The following is a 21011-nucleotide window of genomic DNA, read 5'->3' on the forward strand; positions in this document are numbered from 1 at the left end:
GTTCGTTTTTAGCATTATCAAATATTCCCACACTTGAGCGTTGCTTGTCCTCAAGCAATATAGTCTTGAAATACTAGAATCACTTCTTTATTCTTCACACTTTGTACATCAGTGATTTCTATACGGCGGTATAAACAATGGTAGTAACGATGTGGTTTACAGTCTCACATGACTATAAAAATTTAGATCCATTAAGGAAATTGGATCTTTATGAAAACATTTGATCTTTTGAAAATTCATTCTAGCTTTTACCCTAGCTAAGTTTTCCGGAATAACCCTTCACCGGTGTTTGCAAATTGTTTTTGTGGGTTTAGTGGGTTTCAGATTTGAAAATTTTAGCTCAAAACTTGCGGTTTTGTGTCACCTACTTGCTAACCTTGTATTGGGAAAGTAACACGTCCAGTATACTTGCTCCGTATATTACCTTTCGGTAAACTACCGTCCGGTTGTAAAGGAAAGCGTTGAACAAGCAACTGTTAAGGCAATGTCCCCTGACATGCTTTTGTTCATGGTCTAAAACGTGTCGGATGCTATTACTATCCTTTGTAGGAGCAATAGTAAAGATCATCCTATAATTTTTCTGGTCTGGCACAAGGTCCTGTCTTCGACCATGCTATGCAACCACCGTTCTTACGGTTGACACCCGATTTAGTTTAGGTGACCTAATGAATTTCAGGTGAATTCCTAGGATTTTACGTTCAAAGGTAATGAACGCATTGAAAATGGGTTTTCAGAAAACAAATCGGTTTTAATTTTTTTGATCAAAATATTTTCTCGTTCAAGCTCGAGTTTAGATATCATCGAATTTCATGAGTTTGTAATTCTCAATCTTTAAGGTCAATCTCTAGGATTGAGTAATATCAGTCTTAAAAGCTAATTTTTGATCTTTAAGGAGATTATCCTTTCTGGAGATCTGATTCATTAGTCTTATCAAGCTAATTTGCACGGTGCCCCCCCATTGTTCGAGACAGATCCTCTCATGGTTAGGATAAGTCTGACCACTTGGCGACCCTGTTTGATGCTGAGGTCCGTGGATTTCCTGCTGATTTTAGAGATGACTTTTCTAGATTTTTCGTCAACCTACAGCTGGTATGGACGACAACTTCTTGACCTAAATCAAGAAGCGCGTGTCTTTTTTGGAAGACTTTACTTCCTTTTAATGATGGAATTGATTCATCGTGTAGATCCATCCCTTCTTTTCTTTTATTGGGTAAAACAGTTAATTATCGTCCAAAACAAAAGTATTTTTAATTATTTGTACAAAAATATGTGATATATATTTTGAATAACTTGGTAAAAATTTCCCACACTTGGCTTTTATTTTCTTTTCTTTGCCTTTTTATTTTCCTCTATTCCATTCTTAAATGAATTCTAACATTTTGGGTTGTTTCACAATTTATGTCCTTTCCGAGTTAACGACAATTTCGGTATTAACACCTAGTTTTCATCGTTCATAAATATGTATAAACATGATTTTAAATTCATTTAGTTGAAAATTTTAAAAAAATTTACTAGAATTTGGTAGTCAGTATATAAGACTAGGGCTTTTCTTTGTTATCAGAGAGCACTAGATTCTAATACAACTACTGCGTTACTAGTATTTTTAATGGTAACCAAGTGTTTAAATAAAAAAAATTTTAAAATCCGAAAGAATTTAACCCCTTCCCACACTTAAGATCTTGCAATGCCCTCATTTGCAAGAAATCAGTAACAATTTAAATTATTGAGGGTGATTAGCGTAGAAAAATGATTAAATTTTACCAAAGTTTCCAAACATATTGGCGTTTGTTTGTTGAATGATAAATGGTGCACATCATTTGTTCATTCCGTCTTGTTGTTACATCACATTTGTTTTTCATTTTTTTTTATTATAAAACCTTACACTTTTAGAACATATAATTAATTAAATTTAAAATTTTGTTTCTTTTTAGGATGAGGGTGTTTCGGAACAATGTCCTAGTCCGTCCCTCGATAAAATTTTAAAATTTGTCAATTCAAAGCGCGGTTTTAAAAGTAAAGATTTTTGGGTTTTTTAATGTTTTTGGCATACTTTAATTCAATAAGATTAAAAAAAATGATAATAAAAGTTTTCGTCCCTCCCTTGGGTAAAGCAATTTCGGTTCAAAGACCTAGTCTTCAACTCACGACGAATTTTAAAAATCATATTTTTAACTTAGCGAAATAAAGTAAATTTTTGTTTTTAAATTCACACCAAACTTAAATTATATTTTTGTTTTTATACATACAAACTTATTTTAAAAATATTATTTTTTCAAATATTTACAATTTTAAATATATTGATTTAAAAACTTTACAATATTATTTTAATATTAATATATTAATTTTAAAAACAAAGTAAAAATAAAATTAAAAATCTTTTTGGCTTTTATCCCACTTTAATCAATCAAATATTATCAAAAATATGCGCCCCTCTTTTAGGTAAAGTAATTTCGGTTCCATGACCTAATTTAACTCATGACGAATTTTTGAAATATTTTGGGTTGATTGATTAAAGATATTTATACCTTAAGAATAAACGTTAAATTTCGCAGTGATGTAATAAATTTTTGAATAATATCAATAATTTCGGTCGCAAGATCTAATTTCATCGAATACCAATTTAATACTTTATAGCGAACAAATTAGCGTTTATTATCAAAAGGTTAAAAATAAAAATAAAAATAAAAATAAACTGTACAGACTTACCTGTGAGATGGTATTCTTAGTGATATGCTCTAGCTCACTCATAAGATAGTCGGACTAATTGATTTTCCATGGCTACATAGGCGTAACCTCGAGCATTCATTGATTTTTCTTCTAAACATATGAACGGTCCGTCTCTGCATAAAGTAACAAATTCGGTGTTTGAATAGGTTTGATTATTTGAACATTTACCTTCGTGTGACCATTTTCCGCATTTGTGACATCTTTAAAGGTGTCGTGCTCTTCTTTTCGCTACGGATTTTGATTTTCCTTTACCAAATTGTAACTTATTATCTTCGCATCTGGATTCTTTTCTTACTCCGTCCAATTTACCTCTGATTAATGATACTATTTCACTTGGAAGTGTGTCATTATTACGTTTAGTGATCAATGCGTGTAGCATTAGACCATGGTTTAGTTCACAGGAAGTCTTCATTTCGTAAAAACCTAAAAAAAAATAAAAATTCAGAATAGGGGAAGAAGACTAGTTCTTTAGGATCTGCTAGGGAAAGACCATTCGGGTTCTATTTTCGAGAACTACACGAAAATAGAAAATCTAACTCTAACAGAAATACATATTATCCTTTAAAGACTTGATTCACCCCACACTTAGTTAGCTGTGGTGTTGAAATTGTGATTAACTTCGTTGTCAACTTCCATCGGACTATCTATGTAGTGTTTAACTCTGTGACCATTAACTTTAAATTCAATCCCATTTGAATTTATTAATTCTATCGTTCCGTATGGGAAAACTCTTTTGACTATGAATGGTCCAGACCATCTTGATTTCAATTTTCCAGGAAATAGCTTGAATCGTGAATTGAAAAGAAGAACTCTGTCTCCTTCTTTAAATTCTTTTGAACTTCTGATTCTTTTATCATGCCATTTCTTCATTCTTTCTTTATAGATTAACGAATTTTCGTATGCTTCTTATCTTAATTCTTCTAATTCTTTTAATTGACTTAACCGTAGACGTCCAGCTTCATGTAAATCAAGATTACATGTCTTCAAAGCCCAAAATGCTTTGTGTTCAATTTCTACTGGAAGATGACATGCTTTTTCGTAAACGAGTTTAAAAGGTGTGGTTCCAATTGGAGTTTTGTAGGCTGTTCTAAAAGCCCAGAGTGCATCCTCCAACTTAATGGACCATTCCTTCGGATTTGATCCTACGGTTTTCTCTAGAATACGTTTTAAAGCTCGGTTGGTATTTTCAACTTGTCCACTTGTTTGTGGATGATATGCGATGGAGATTTTATGAGTTACTCCATATCTTCTGAGAACTTTTTCAAGTTGATTATTACAAAAATGAGTTCCCCGATCACTTATTAAAGCTTTCGGTGTTCCAAACCTTGAAAAAAGACGTTTTAAAAAGTTGACTACAACTCGCGCATCGTTAGTTGGGAGAGCTTGTGCTTCCACCCATTTAGATACATAATCAATGGCTACGAGAATGTAGAGATTATTATGAGATTTTGGAAATGGACCCATAAAGTCAATACCCCAAATGTCAAATACTTCACATACTTGAATGACATTTTGTGGCATTTCATCACATTGACTTATTTTTCGGCCCTTTGACAAGCATCATAGGATTTGCAAAGAAGGTGTGCGTCTTTGTAAATTGTAGGCCAATAGAATCCAGCATCATAAACTTTTCTTGCTGTTAGTTGAGGCCCATAATGCCCTCCTGTTGGTCCTGTGTGACAATGGTTTAAGATTTTACTAGCTTCATCTTCGAATACACATCGGCGTATTATTCCATCGGGACAACTTTTAAACAAATGTGGATCTTCCCAGAAATAGTGTTTTATATCACTAAAGAATTTCTTTCGTTTTTGGTACGATAATCCTTTTTCAAGGAATCCACAAACTAAGTAGTTTGCATAATCTGCAAACCATGGAATTTCATTATAATCTATCTTCAATAGATATTCATCAGGAAAGTTGTCTTGTATGGCCGATTCATTTAGAACTTCTAATTCGGGATTTTCAAGACAAGAAAGATGATCAGCGGCGAGATTTTCTGCTCCCTTATTATCTCGGATTTCAATATCAAACTCTTGTAAGAGTAAGATCCAACGGATTAATCTTGGTTTAGCATCTTGTTTCGAAAATAGGTATCTAAGAGCAGAATGGTCGGTATAGACCACCGTTTTAGCTAGAACGAGATATGAACGAAATTTGTCAAAAGCAAAGACAATAGCAAGGAGTTCTTTTTCAGTAGTTGTGTAATTTGTTTGTGCTCCTTGTAATGTCTTACTAGCATAATATATAGGTTGAAATCGTTTTTCAATCCTTTGTCCTAAAACGGCTCCCATTGCAAAATCACTTGCATCGCACATAAGTTCAAACGGTAGATTCCAATTTGGAGTTATCATGATCGGCGCATTAGTGAGTTTTTCTTTAGGAATATTAAAAGATTTGATGCATTCATCTGAAAAGATGAATGGAGCATCCTTTTCTTGGAGTTTATTCATAGGAGTGGCAATTTTAGAAAAATCTTTTATGAAACGTCGGTAAAAACCGGCATGCCTTAGAAAACTCCTAACTCCTCTAACATTGGTGGGATGTGGAAGTTTAGCAATTACATCTACTTTAGCTCTATCCACTTCAATTCCTTCCTTTGAGATTTTATGACCCAGAACGATGCCTTCTTTAACCATGAAATGGCATTTCTCCCAATTACGAACTAGATTTGATTGTTCGCATCTAATAAGCATTCGTTCAAGATTCACTAGACATGATTCAAATGTATCACCGAAGACTGAAAAGTCATCCATGAAAACTTCCATGCATTCTTCTATCATGTCGTGAAAAATCGCCATCATGCACCTTTGAAAGGTTGCAGGGGCGTTACAAAGTCCAAATGGCATGCGTTTGTAAGCAAAAGTACCATAAGGGCACGCGAATGTCGTTTTCTCTTGGTCTTCGGGTGCTATTGGAATTTGAAAATATCCGGAAAAACCATCTAGAAAACAATAGTAACTGTTTCCGGCTAATCTTTCCAACATTTGATCAATAAAAGGTAAGGGAAAGTGATCTTTTCTGGTGGCATCATTTGATTTTCTATAATCAATACATACACACCATCCTGTTACAGTCCTAGTCGGAATAAGCTCATTTTTCTCATTTGTAATGACAGTCATGCCACCCTTCTTAGGCACGCATTGAACTGGGCTTACCCATGGACTATCAGAGATTGGATAAATTAAACCTGCATCTAGCAGTTTAATAATTTCTTTTTTAACTACATCTTGCATATTCGGATTTAGTCTTCGTTGGCGTTGCACATACGTTTTATGACCTTCTTCCATAAGGATTTTATGTGTGCAATACGAAGGAATTATTCCTTTTATATCATGAATCTTCCATGCTATAGCTGGTTTATGAGCTTTCAACACAGAAATGAGTTGAGATTTCTCATTTTCAGTAAGAGAAGACGATATTATTACAGGTAATTCAGATTCACCATGTAAATAAGCGTATTCCAAATGGTTTGGAAGTGGCTTTAACTCTAATGTTGGTGGTTCTTCTATCGATGATTTATATCGATATCTGTCTTCTTCTTTTAACATTTGAATTTCTTATGTTGTTGGTTCATATCCATTAGCCATTAGTGTAGCTAACATTTCAGTTTCATCAATTGGTTCAGTTCCTTCTTCTAAAGAACATTCTCCTGTTCCTTGTAATTCTGGAAATTCTTCTAACAATTCTGCATGTGAATCTATAGTTTGAATATAATAACATGTATCATCTGCAGATTGTGGTTGTTGCATTGCTCTATCAACTGAAAAGGTAACACTCTCGTCCTCTATACTTAGGGTCAGTTTCTTACCAAACACGCCTATCATTGCTTTAGCCGTGTTTAAGAATGGTCTTCCTAATATGAGAGGAACTTGAGAATCTTCTTCCATGTCCAGAACAACAAAATCTACTGGAAATACTAAAGAACCAACTTTAACTAGCATGTTCTCCATTATCCCTCTAGGATATTTTATTGATCTATCGGCTAGTTGTATGCTTATTCTAGTTGGTTTCAATTCTCCAAGGTCTAGTTTAGCGTATAGTGAATACGGCATTAGATTTATACTAGCACCTAAGTCTGCCAATGCTTCTATTGAACTAAGACTACCCAGAAAACATGGAATTGTGAAACTTCCTGGATCAGATAGTTTTTCTGGTATCTTATTCAACAGCACTGCTGAACAATTAGCATTCATAGTAACAGCCGAGAGTTCTTCCATTTTCTTTCTATTTGAGATTAGATCTTTCAAGAATTTAGCATATCTAGGCATTCCTGAAATCACATCAATGAAAGGAAGATTTACATTTATCTGTTTAAACATATCCAAGAATTTGGATTGCTCGGCTTCTAGTTTCTCTTTCTTCATTTTACTCGGGTAAGGAAGTGGTGGTTGGTATGGTTTAACATAAGGTTTAGCCTTAACTGTGTTATCTTCATTAACCTTTTCAACTACCGGTTCTTTTTCCTTATCTTGATCAGGTTGTGGTTCTTGTGGAGTAGGAATAGCTTCATCAGAAGTTACAGGTATTTCAGGTGGTTTAAGTGTTGTACCACTTCTTGTGGTAATAGCTTTAGCTGTTTCATTCCGGGGGCTAGCATTTGTATCACTTGGTAAACTTCCCGGTTTTCTTTCACCTATTAACCTTGCTAGGTTACTTACTTCTTGTTTCAAGTTTTGAATAGAAGCTTGTTGATTTCTAAATGCTTGAGTATTTTGTTCATTGGTTTGTTTCTGAGATGTGAAAAACTGTGTTTGAGTTTCAACTAGCTTCGTCGTCATATCTTCTAAATTCGGCTTTTTATCATCGGTTTGTGGTTGTTTGTTTTGAAAATTAGGTCTTTGTTGATTGTAAGTATTATTGGATACTTGTTGATTACTTGGACCTTGTTGGTTGTTGTATGGAACATTTCGGTTATAATTCTGGTTTTGATTGTAAATCGGTCTTGGCGGTTGATAATTATTCTGATAATTATTTCCAGGCCTTTGGTTTAGATATGAAACATGCTCTCTTTCTTCCATTGTTAGCTCAATAGTGAGACAATCTTTTGTCAAATGTGGTCCTCCACACTGCTCACAACTAATTCGTATTGAGTGTATATCCTTAGTCATCTTTTCCATTCGTCTCTCGACAGCGTCTATCTTTGCGGAAATGGAATCTAAGTCATGGCTAGAATCGGCTCTAGCTGCTTTAGATGATCTAACGATATCTTTTTCTTGGTGCCACTCATGTGAGTGGGAAGTAGTGTTATCAATAATTTTGTAAGCATCAGTTTCTGTTTTCTTCATAATGGAACCACCAGCTGCTATATCGATGTCTTTCCTTGTAGTGATGTCGCATCCTTGGTAGAATATTTGTACTATTTGACAGGTGTCTAAACCATGTTGCGGACATCCTCTTAATAACTTTCCAAATCTAGTCCACGCCTCATAAAGAGTTTCGTTTGGTTTCTGTGTGAACGTAACAATTTCTCCTTGAAGTCTTACGGCTTTAGATGCCGGAAAGAATTGTTTAAGAAATTTGTCAACTAAAACGTCCCTTGTATCGATCGCCCCTTCAGGTAACGTTTCCAACCAATCTTTGGCTTCTCCCTTTAAAGTCCAGGGAAATAACATGAGATATATCTGTTCATCCTCAACTTCTCTTATTTTAAATAAAGTGCAGATCCTATTAAAGGTACGAAGATGTTCATTTGGATCTTCCTTCGGCGCACCACTAAACTGGCATTGATTAGTCACCATATGTAGAATTTGTCCTTTGATTTCATAATCTGGCGCATTAATGTCTGGATGAGTAATTGCGTGACCTTGGCCAGTGCGTTTAGCTCGCATTCGGTCTTCCATACTTAAAGGTTCCAGATTCTCCATGATTGAATTTGTTGAATCTGAATCACTAGAGGATTCTGATTTAATGGTTCGTTCCTCAACAATCTCTGTTTGAATGATTGGTGGTTCCGGAGGAAAAATTAGTGGTTCAGGATCTATGAATCGTCCCTGAATATTCTCCGGATTCTCAATTGTGAGGTCGGGTTCAAAAAATGGATTATCTGAAATTTGAATTTGAGTACTTGGTCGACTGGATGACGATTCTAAAGAAAAATCAACGGCAACAATATTTGCTAGATGTCTTGATCGAGTTACAGGTGGTGAACGTTTTGCTCGGTGCATTCACTGAATATCCTATTAGTTTTTAAAAGGAAAGAAAAATTATATAAGTTATCCAATTAATAGACTTTTCTGATTTTGCCCACGTTTCGAATAGCAAAAAGATGCAGCAGAGGAGCAGGATTCGTTTGATCTCAATATAATTGAGTACTGTTTGGCTCCAATAACCCGGTCCACGTAAAAATCCAACTATTACTACAAACCAGAAAATCTTGATGTCTATCAATTTAACCACTTAAAATAAATTTTCGTAATTTTAAGAAATTTAGAGAAGAAGTAGAAAAATTCTAAGTCCTAAAAACTAGAATGGCGAGAAATAAGAAAGAAAAAGAGCGGGTCGAAAAAGGTCGAAAAAGAAAAGGGTTGAAAAATAAAAGGCGTCGAAAAATAAGAAAGAAAAAGAGTGACTATAAAACTTTAAAACACTCGACTAACCCAACCTTATTATTATCACTAACTTAAAATTAAAATTGAAAATTGAGATTACTAATTGGAGTGATAATTGATACATAGGTAAAGGCGTCGAAAAATAAAAATAAGAAAGTAGTGCGTCAAAACTTAAAAAGGAACTAAAAACTAAAAATTAAAAGTTGCGTCTAAAAATATTAAAGCTTACAAGAAAAACTATATCCCAAATGGCAATATCTTAAAAAGGTACTAAAACTTAAAAAGGCGTCGCAAAATTCTAAAGCACCTAAATCTTAGTCTAAAGAGAAAGCACTTAAGGGATTTTACGGCAAAGCTTAAAAATCTAGAAGTAAAAATAACTATGGCAAAAACTATGGATTAAAACTAAATATGAGCGAAAAATACAAAAAATTACGCTAAAACAATTAAAAAGGGACAAAATATAAAAATATACTAAAAGTTGTAAAAAGTACAATTTTTATAAAAATATTATTTTTATATTATTTATTTATTAAAACTATTAATTTTACAATTTAATTAAACTAATTAAACTAAATATATAAAATAATTAAAACTAAACTAAATTAATTAATTAACAAAACCTAATTAGGGTTTTTAAATAAATAATAATAATAATTACACTTAATTAATGCAGAATTAGGGCTTCTGCTCATGTCAGGGTGGCTCCGCGAGTTGCGGTGCCACGTACCAGAAAACCCTGCGAGTCGCGGAGGTTAAAATTTTAAATGCACAAATATCGTTCGACAGGTTCTGTAGTTTTTTTTAAATTATATTTTATATATTTTTCTATTTTTAATAATTATATAAAATATAATAAATAAAAACTTATATTTTAAAAACTAAAATAAAAATAGAAATACTTTATAATTTTATAAAAATCTTAAAAATAGATTTATATATATATATATATATATATATATATATATATATATATATATATATATATATATATATATATATATATATATATATATATATATTTTTTTTTTCGGTGTTTTTTTTATGTTTTAAATAAAAAAAATATTTAAATAAAACTTATATTTTTATAAAATAAAAATAAAGAAACTTTATAAAACTTAAATATTTAACAAACTCTTAAAAATATATAAATTTTTTGTTTTTCTTTTTATATTTTTGAATTTTTAAAACGTATTTTTACAAAAGCGTATTTTTTTTATAAAAGTAAACTAAAAATAATTATTATTTTTTTTATATTTAGCGTTGCGCTTCTGGCTTTTAAGCTAGATTTTGTTCCCCGACAGCGGCGCCAAAAATACTTGATGTGCGCAGAGGTGTACCTAATCGTAGAGTAGTGTAAGTTTTTAGTAAGTCCGGTTCGTTCTACAGGGTGCTGATGATACGTACTATATTTTTTATAGAACTATATTTGTATAAAATATATATAAATATATAAGTAGTAATATTATAAAAGGGGGGTTTTACCGTTTAATGACCAGTTTGTCGATTCTATATTTTAAGCGTAAAGATAAATGACGATAATTAAAGTGCGTAAAATAATGACAATAAATAAAATGACAGTAAATAAAATTGCGAGTAATAAAATGACAGTAAATAAAGATACGATGAGAAATACAATAAAAGAATTATGCTTATTTAAACTTTCGTAATCATGATGTTTGACGTTTTGATTTTAATTTATTACCCTGGGTTAATTGTCCTTTGTCTTGGTTTATTTGATACCTATCTGGTTTTTGTCCATAATACTCCATCGATCATAAATATAAAGTGCGAGTGTCCTCGTCAAATTACCCTTATATCCGAAGTCAAATATTCCTACTAATTAAGGATTTAAACTATGACGCAGTTATCACTTCTGTCAATAATTACACCAGTTATCACTGTATGTAATCCACCCCTGTTTTGATTAGATATGAATATTAATTTACCCACTTGATCAGTTTGAATAATCAATTACCCAACCCGAATAATTAATTAAATGATTATAATAGATTCCATATGAACGTCACTAAATAGGACAACCATAATCATTATTAATTATTAGGTTAATTAATTTGAAGATAGGTTCGACAGACTCCAATAAGTTGTCACTCAATCAGACAATACCCCCCATCTATTAATAGTCAATAGTCCAATTTCCACAACTGTAGGTCTTTTTGCCAAACCTTAATTATGGTCCAAAGTTCAATAACCCCGTCTTAATATTTTAGCCCAACATCACGATTACTTCGGCTCAAATAAGCATAATAATAACTTAGTTACGAGACATTAATTTAAAAAGGAAAAACATAGCTTACAGTGATTATTTATCGCGTAGCGTTACCCGGACAGAGTTTCGACTTAAAACTCGTAAAACATTTCTTACAATAACCCAAAATTATTATTATTAAACTTAAAATTAAAATTATATATATATATATATATATATATATATATATATATATATATATATATATATATATATATATATATATATATATATATATATATTCGTTACAGAGAATAAAATGGAAAAGATGAAAGAGGGGTTCTTTTTCATTACTCCGTGAATTCCATTTTATAGGCAAATGTTGATTTGAAATTTTCACTTATGACCCCTTAACTATGCTCAATTAACAACTTTTTATTATTTATTATTATTCTTATTATGAATTATTTAAATATTATATTTTATTCTTGAGCATAGTTAACTTGTAATTTTAGCTCCGTTGCGTCGAGCGTTGAAAGTTGGTTCATGTCTCGGTTCTGGATTTTCGAACGCCTTTTCGTATAATTTAATATCTTGTACTTTGCATTTTGAGGCTTGTAATTTTGTAATTTTGAGACGTTTCTCATCAATATATTGAACCACTTGGAGTGTAACTTGTATGTTTGACCATTTTGGACGTTTTGGTCTTTCAAATCTTAGTTTTTGTCTTTAAATCTTCTTTTTCGAGCGATTTGCGTCTTTCGTCTTCGCACTTATTTATTTAACTATTACAACTAAAAATAAGGAAATTACATTTAAAAACTTCACATATTGGAATGATATTGCGACTAATTATATGTTCGTTTGGAGCACTATTCAAATAGTATTAAATACGATACAATTTTACACAAAATATGACAAGTTTTAATTATTTATTTACAAATGGGATATACCTAAACCTTGCTACAACACTATTGGCAGTGTACCTAATCGTAGAGTAGTGTAGTTTTTAGTAAGTCCAGTTCGTTCCACAGGGAGCTGGCTTATTTCACACTATATTTTAAACAATTATATTCGTACAAAATATATTATATTAATAATATATAAAAGGGGGTTTTACCGTTTAATGACCGATTTGTCGATTTTATATTTTAAGCGAAGCGTAAAGTAAATGACGATATTTAACTAACAATATAAAATAAATAACAATAATTAAAATGACAATAAATAAAAGTACGAGGAAATATGAAATAAAATATATTATGCTTATTTAAACTTCCGTAATCATGATGTTTGACGTGTTGATTTTTAGTTTATTCCCATGGGATAATTATTCTTTGTCCTGGATTATTTAATATGCCCATCTGGTTTTTGTCCACAACAGTCCATCAGTCATAAATATAAAGTGCGAGTGTCCTCGTTAAATTATCCTTATATCCGAAGTCAAATATTCCAACTAATTGGGGACTTAAACTGTAACAATGTTTTAATACTTTGTTTAATAATTACACCAGGATATCGACTGCGTGTAATCCAAGGTTTAATACTTTTTTAACAATTACGCCAAGTGTCCTTGTACATAATTTCACCCCTGTTTTAATAATTCCATAGACTATTAATCCATTCCCGTGTCCGGTTAAATGAACGATTATTCGTACATATAAATATCCCGCCCATCGTGTCTGATTGAGTGTATATGGTTATTTATAGGGACGTCCAATTGTAAATCTTTATATTAAAATTAACAAACTATCATTTAGTTAAACAAATATAAAGCCCATTAATAGCCCATAGTCTAATTTCCACAAGTGTCGTTCTTTTGTCCAAACCTCAATTATGGTACAAAGCCCAATTACCCCGTCTTTAATATTTAGTCCAACATCATGATTACTTTGGCTCAAATAAACATAATAATAACTTAAGTACGAGACATTAATTTAAAAAGGAGAACATAACTTACATTGAGTATTTATCGCGTAGTGTTACACGGACAGAATTTCGACTTCAAAAACTCGTAAATAACTGTTACATAACCCAAACTAACTAATATAAAACTACCCTATACTATATATATATATATATATATATATATATATATATATATATATATATATATATATATATATATATATATATATATATATATATATATATATATATATATATATTATTATTTATTACAGAGTATTATTATTATTATATTTTTTTATATATTAAAATCGAACGAATGCATGGCCTTTTATAGGCATTTCTGATTTTTGCAGCTCCGCGAGTTGCGGCATTTTAAGCCTGCAAACTCCGCGAGTCGCAGAGTTTGAAAATCCAGCTCACACAATTTTGGAACTTTGCTTGTCGACATAATTTATATATAAATATAAAATATAAATAATTAATATAATTATTTATATATTATATTATATTCTTGTGCATAGTAGACTTGTAATTTTTGGTCCATTGCGTCGGGCGTTGATAGTTGACTCATGTCCTGGTTCCGAATTTTCGAACGTCCTTGCGTACTATTTTATATCGTGTACTTTGCGTTTTGTAATTTGTACTCTTGTAATTTTTAGACGTTTCTCATCATTAAATTGAACCACTTGGATTGTATCTTGTACATTTGAGCTTTTTGGACGTTTTTGTCTTCAAATCTTCGTTTTCGCCTTTTGTCTTCGCACTTATTTATTTAAACGAATATTACTTGAAAATAGAACAATTGCAACTGAAAACTTTACATATCGGAAGGATATTGCTACTAAATATATGTTCATTTGGAGCACTATCAATTTACTTAGTATTATTTCAAGATATTATTAGTATACATAAAATACTACGACAGAGTTATATTCAGGCGATTTCAAACGGGATAGAGCTAACGAAATTATGGGTTATAGCTATGGAGGTTATGGGTATTGTTCGAGGGTATTGTTCGTGAGGTCAACCTAACGTTTATCATTTTCGTTGCATCTACGTACTTTCCTGCAATATTGAATCACAATATTGATACGTGAGCATTCAAATCTTATCTTTTATATATTAATAGTGTATCCCTGACTAGTGCTCGAGTATATATGATTATTCATGTTTGTATGCTTAGTTTCGTCGTTAAATAGTTTATGATAAATAACGAATTTGATACATATGCTACTGAGATAAGGTATATGATATGCATGTCTTTGAAAAACTAAAGAAAACTTAATAACTTTTCATTTAGAAATCGTGTGGGTTCGATGAATGGATTAAAAGATATGGTCAACTGAATTATTATTAATTTTAATATTATTATTAAAATGATTATTATAATTGTTATCAGTTGATGTTATTACTAAAATTATCTTTATTACTAAAAATTAATATTTTTATTGAAACTATCATTTTATTATTTTTATCATTATTATTATTATCAATATTATTTTATCAAATAAATATGTGTACAAAGATATTTTTACCACACGTAATATAATTACATTAATAATACATACCACTATATTTTTATGATATTAAGTGAATTTTATAAATTTTATTACTTGAGATATATAAAAGTATATTTTTATCATATATGAATTTAAATATAAATTTTTATTTATTAATAAATGACTTGTATTATTTAGTATAATAAGATCTGATAAATATATTTAAATATATAAAATAGCTATATATAAGTTATATAATAAACATGTATAGATTTTGGAAGTCATTTTGGGTCAAGTTGACTTTTGTTGACTTTTGCATGTCGGTCTCGAGCATTAGGATTGTGATACACTACGACTTGACCTAAATTGTTAGACAGATATTGACCAACATATAAATATATATACTTAATATAGGTTTGTGAATCCGAGACAACCCTGCACTTGTTCAGTGCCGTCATATACATAATTGCTACGAAATACAGTATTGTGAGTTTCATTACTCCCTTTTTATATATATTTTTGGGCTGAGAATACATGCACTGTTTTATAACTGTTTTACGAAATGGACACAAGTACTAAAAACATATTCTACGTTGAGTTGTACCACTTTGCATATTTTTCCCTAATAGCTTGGTAACAACCATTTACATGCGGTATTGTAAACGCGAATCCTGTTGATAGATCTATCGGGCCTGACAACCCCAACCGGACTGGACGACCAGTATTCAACGATTGCACAGTACTTCGTTTCAGTGACTACACTTGGTACAGTGTAGTGAGATTTCATAATAAAGGGAATATGCGACGTTGATTAAATGTTAAGTATGGTTACCAAGTGCTCAACCACTTAGAATATTTTTATTAAAACGTTTATGTATATGAAATCTTGTGGTCTATTACTATTACGGAAATGATTGATTATGATAAACTAATGAACTTACCAACCTTTTGGTTGACACTTTAAAGCATGTTTATTCTCAGGTATTAAAGAAATCTTCCGCTGTGCATTAGCTCATTTTAAGGATATTACTTGGAGTCATTCATGACATACATTGAAAGACGTTGCATTCGAGTCGTTGAGTTCATCAAAATTAATATTAAGTCAATTATAGTTGGATGTAATATGAAATGGTATGCATGCCGTTAATTTTAGATGTAAAGAAAGTTTGTCTTTTAAAAACGAATGCAATGTTTGTAAAACGTATCATATAGAGGTCAAATACCTCGTGATGTAATCAACTATTGTGAATCATTTATAATGTATATGTGATGACCCGGAAATTTCTGACCAAATTTAAACTTAATCTTTGTATGATTAACATTTTCGACACGATAAGCAAAGTCTGTAAAACTGAATCTCAAAATTTTTGAACTACTTTTATATATTTAAATACCCTTCGGTTATTTTCGACGATTCGAGAACAATTATATGTAAATAGATACATATATACTATAACATGAAAAGGTAACAATGTATTAATTGTTTGATACCGTACATTAAACTTATTGGTTTAAATATCTATTTGAATGTATATGATAAGTTGAAATATTTATTATTAAAATTTATTTATAAATAACTTCCAATGTGTATTTAAAAACTGATTTATGTATATTAAAAAGATATATACATATATATAATAAACGATAGTAACATTCGTTTATTGATTCAATTGATATTTAGATAAGTTAACTAAAGCGTTTAAGATGAACCAGTTAAACACTAATTTGTTACAGTGTTTTCAAATTGCCACATTACTCAAAATGCTACAGTGTTTTCGAAAATCACTATTTGCTACAGTGACTTTGCTACAGTAAAACGCTATTATAAAAATGTATTTTAACAAATAGCGAGACGATGATTTATAGAAGTAAATGACCAAAACACTCGAAAGTTTAAGATACACTTTGAGTGATATAATTAAGGGATAATTTAAGGCTATTGATAAGGCTAAAAAGGAACATATATTTCATAGCATTATCCCCCAAGAAAGACAGGATTTTAGTTGTAATTGTTCCATATTCAAGTAATATTCGTTTATATTTAATAAGTGCGAAGACAAAAGGCGAAAACGAAGAATTGAAAACGGAAAGGTCCAAAATGCTCAAATGTACAAGATACAATTAAAAAGGTTCAAATTATTGATGAAGAACGTCTAAAAAATGACAAGAGTACAAGTTGCGGAACGCAAAGTACACGATATAAAATAGTACGCAAGGACGTCTGAAAATCCGGAACCGGGACCCGAGTTAAGAAGAAACGCCCGACGCAACGGACCAAAAATATCTAGTCTACTATGCACAAGAATAAAATATAATATATAAATAATTATATTAATTATTTATATATTTATATTTATTTTATATTATGTCGACAAGCTAGGAGCCAAAACAATGTGAGCTGTCCCTGGTCCTCATGCGAGTCGCATGGCCAGAAGGCCATTTCCATGCGAGTCGCATGACTCCAGATTTCAGGCTACATCTATAAATTTCAGTGTTTTCGCTCGATTTAAATCACACACATACACAAATATATATATACTCCGTAATATTATTTATTATTTATTATTATTATTATTATTATTATTATTATTATTATTATTATTATTATTAATAAGATTATTATTAATCTTATTATTTTTTATTATTATTAGTGTTATTATTTTTGCGATACAAAAATAATAATGTACAAAAAATATTACGACGGAGTGCTGTCCAAGTAATTTTCAAAATGAGTTTTCGAGCAAGCTAGAGCTAAGGAAATTATGGGTTATTGCCAAGGAGGTTATGGGTAATGTTCGGGGGTATTTTTTTGTGAATCAAACCTCGTGTTTATCATCTCCGATGCGTCTACGTGCTTTCCTACAATATTGTATATCAATATTTAACTGTGAGTTTCATATGATCCCTTTTTCAAACTATATTTTTGGGCTGAGAATACATGCGCAGTTTTATAAACTGTTTTACTATATGGATACAAATACTAAAACTGATTTTGTGTGAGTTTCATTTGCTCCCTTTTTAATTGCTTTTGCAATATATATTTTTGGGCTGGGAATACATGCACTTTATTTTAAACGCAATGGATACAAGTACATACTAAATTCTACACCGAGTTTGAACCGAAAATCCCTTAGCTTTGGTAACTAGTAACTGCCGGTTATAAGAACTGGTGGGCGCGAGTAGTTATATATGGATCCATAGGGTTTGACATCCCCGTCTGTTCCAGGTATAGAAAGAAACTCTAGCCTGAACTATAAAACAGACGTATGCTATTTGAAGTTAGTACACGTTGGATTGCGTGTATTGTACATGTTGGTTGCATGTTAAACGAGGGGTACTTATTATAAACGTTAAAGTTTAGTTACCAGGGTTCTCAATTTTGTAGAACCGATTGATAAACGTTTCGGATGAAACAACTGAAATCTTGTGATCCACCTTTTATGTAAAACCTATTGATAACGTTTTAAATAAAACAACTGAACTTTTGTAATCCACATTGATATACGGATTATGTGTAATATTAAAACTATGAACTCACCAACCTTTGTGTTGACACTTGAAGCATGTTTATTCTCAGGATTCTAGAAGTCTTCCGCTGTTTGCTTATACGTGATACAAGATATGTGCTTGGAGTCATACATGCTATATACAAGAAACTTGCATTCACCAAACCATTACCATGTATCTTATTTTGACTGTATTGTCAACAGATGTATTATTGTAAACCATTAAATGGTGATTGTCTATACGTAGAAATCATCAGATGTTAAAAACCTGGAATTTATATATTCATTTATGAAATACCTTTTCAAACGAATACAATGTTACAAAATGTATCACATAGAGGTCAAATACCTCGCAATGAAATCAATGAATGACGTGTTCGTCCATATGGATTTGGAGCGATCGTCACAGTATATGAACGGGTCCTTTCAGTAATAGTTGGATTTGTTAGTGGCTGAGTTGTGAGCTTCCGATTTAAAGGGTTCTGGCTCCCTGCTACATCTATTGGCTATTCGAAATTTGGGCAAAAGCAGAAAAGTTTGTTAATTTGATAACTTTAATAATTTTTATCTTTTATGACTAATAGGATATTCAGTGAATGCACCGAGAAAAACGTTCACCACCTTTTGTACGTTCACCACCTGTAACTCGATCAAGACATCTAGCAAATATTGTCGCCATTGATTTTTCTTTAGAATCGTCATCCTGTCGACCAAGTACTCCAATTCAAATTTCCAACAATCCATTTTTTGAACCCAACCTCACAATTGAGAATCCGGAGGATATTCAGGGAAAATTTAGAGATCCTGAACCATTAATCTTTCCTCCGGAACCACCAATCATTCAAACAGAGATTGTCGAGGAACCAACCATTAAATCAGAATACTCTAGTGATTCAAATTCAACAAATTCAATCATGGAGAATCTGGAACCTCTAAGTATGGAAGACCGAATGAGAGCTAAACGCACTGGCCAAGGTCACGCAATTACTCAAACAGGCATTAATGCACCAGATTATGAAATCAAAGGACAAATCCTACACATGGTAACTAATCAATGTCAATTTAGTGGTGCGCCGAAGGAAGATCCAAATGAACATCTTCGTACTTTTAATAGGATCTGTACTTTATTTAAAATCCGAGAAGTTGAGGATGAACAGATATATCTCATGTTATTTCCCTGGACATTAAAGGGAGAAGCCAAAGATTGGTTAGAATCGTTACCTGAAGGGGCGATTGATACATGGGATGTCTTAGTTGAAAATTTTCTTAAACAATTCTTTCCGGCATCTAAAGCCGTAAGACTTCAAGGAGAAATTGTTACGTTCACACAAAAGCCAAATGAAAATCTGTATGAGGCGTGGACAAGATTTGAAAAGTTATTGAGAGGATGTCCACAACATGGTTTAGACACTTGTCAAATAGTACAAATATTCTACCAAGGATGCGACATCACTACAAGAAAAGACATCGATATAGCAGCTGGTGGTTCCATTAATAAGAAAACCGCAACTGATGCTTACAAAATTATTGATAACTGATAGTGCTCCAAATGAAAATATATTTAGTAGCAATATCCTTCCAATATGTAAAGTTTTCAGTTGCAATTGTTCTATTTTCAAGTAATATTCGTTTAATTAAATAAGTGCGAAGACAAAAGGCGAAAACGAAGATTCGAAGACAAAACCGTCCAAAAAGCTCAAATGTACAAGATATAATCCAAGTGGTTCAATTTATTGATAAGAAACGTCTAAAAATGACAAGAGTACAAGTTGCGAAACGCAAAGTACAAGATATTAAATTTTACGAAAGGACATTCGAAAATCCGGAACCGGACTAAAAATTATGAGTCAACTATGCACAAGAATATAATATAATATTTAAATAATTATATAAATTATTTATATATTATATATATTTAAATAAAACGTCGACAAGCAAATGGCTAAAAATTGGTGAGCTGGCCCAGGGAACTCCGCACTCGCGGAGCTGTGAAGGCTTAAACCTCCGCACTCGCGGAGCAGCCAAAATCAGAAATGTCCTATAAATGCAACGAGCTTCTGCCGAGTTTTACAGACAACAAAATAATAATAATAATACTCCTCTGTAATAATAAATATATATATATATATATATATATATATATATATATATATATATATATATATATATATATATATATAGTATAGTGTAGTTTTATATTAGATTAGTTTGGTTTACGCAAAGGTTATTTTACGGGCTCTAAAGTCGAAGTTCTGTCCGTGTAACACTACGCGATAAATACGCAATGTAAGTTATGTTCTCCTTTTTAAAATTAATGTCTCGTAACTAAGTTATTATTATGCTTATTTGAGCTGAAGTAATTATGATGTTGGGCTAAATATTAAAGATGGGGTTATTGGGCTTTGTACCATAATTGGGGTTTGGACAAAAGAACGACACTTGTGGAAATTAGACTATGGGCTATTAATGGGCTTTATATTAAATTAACGATACCTCGTTAATTTAATATAAAGGTTATGATTTGACGTATCTATATATAACCACATACGCTTAATCGGACACGATGGGCGGGATATTTATAAGTACGAATTATTGTTCATTTGACCGA

The sequence above is a fragment of the Rutidosis leptorrhynchoides genome, chromosome 7, assembly GCF_046630445.1.
Source record: "Rutidosis leptorrhynchoides isolate AG116_Rl617_1_P2 chromosome 7, CSIRO_AGI_Rlap_v1, whole genome shotgun sequence".
Taxonomy (NCBI): domain Eukaryota; kingdom Viridiplantae; phylum Streptophyta; class Magnoliopsida; order Asterales; family Asteraceae; genus Rutidosis; species Rutidosis leptorrhynchoides.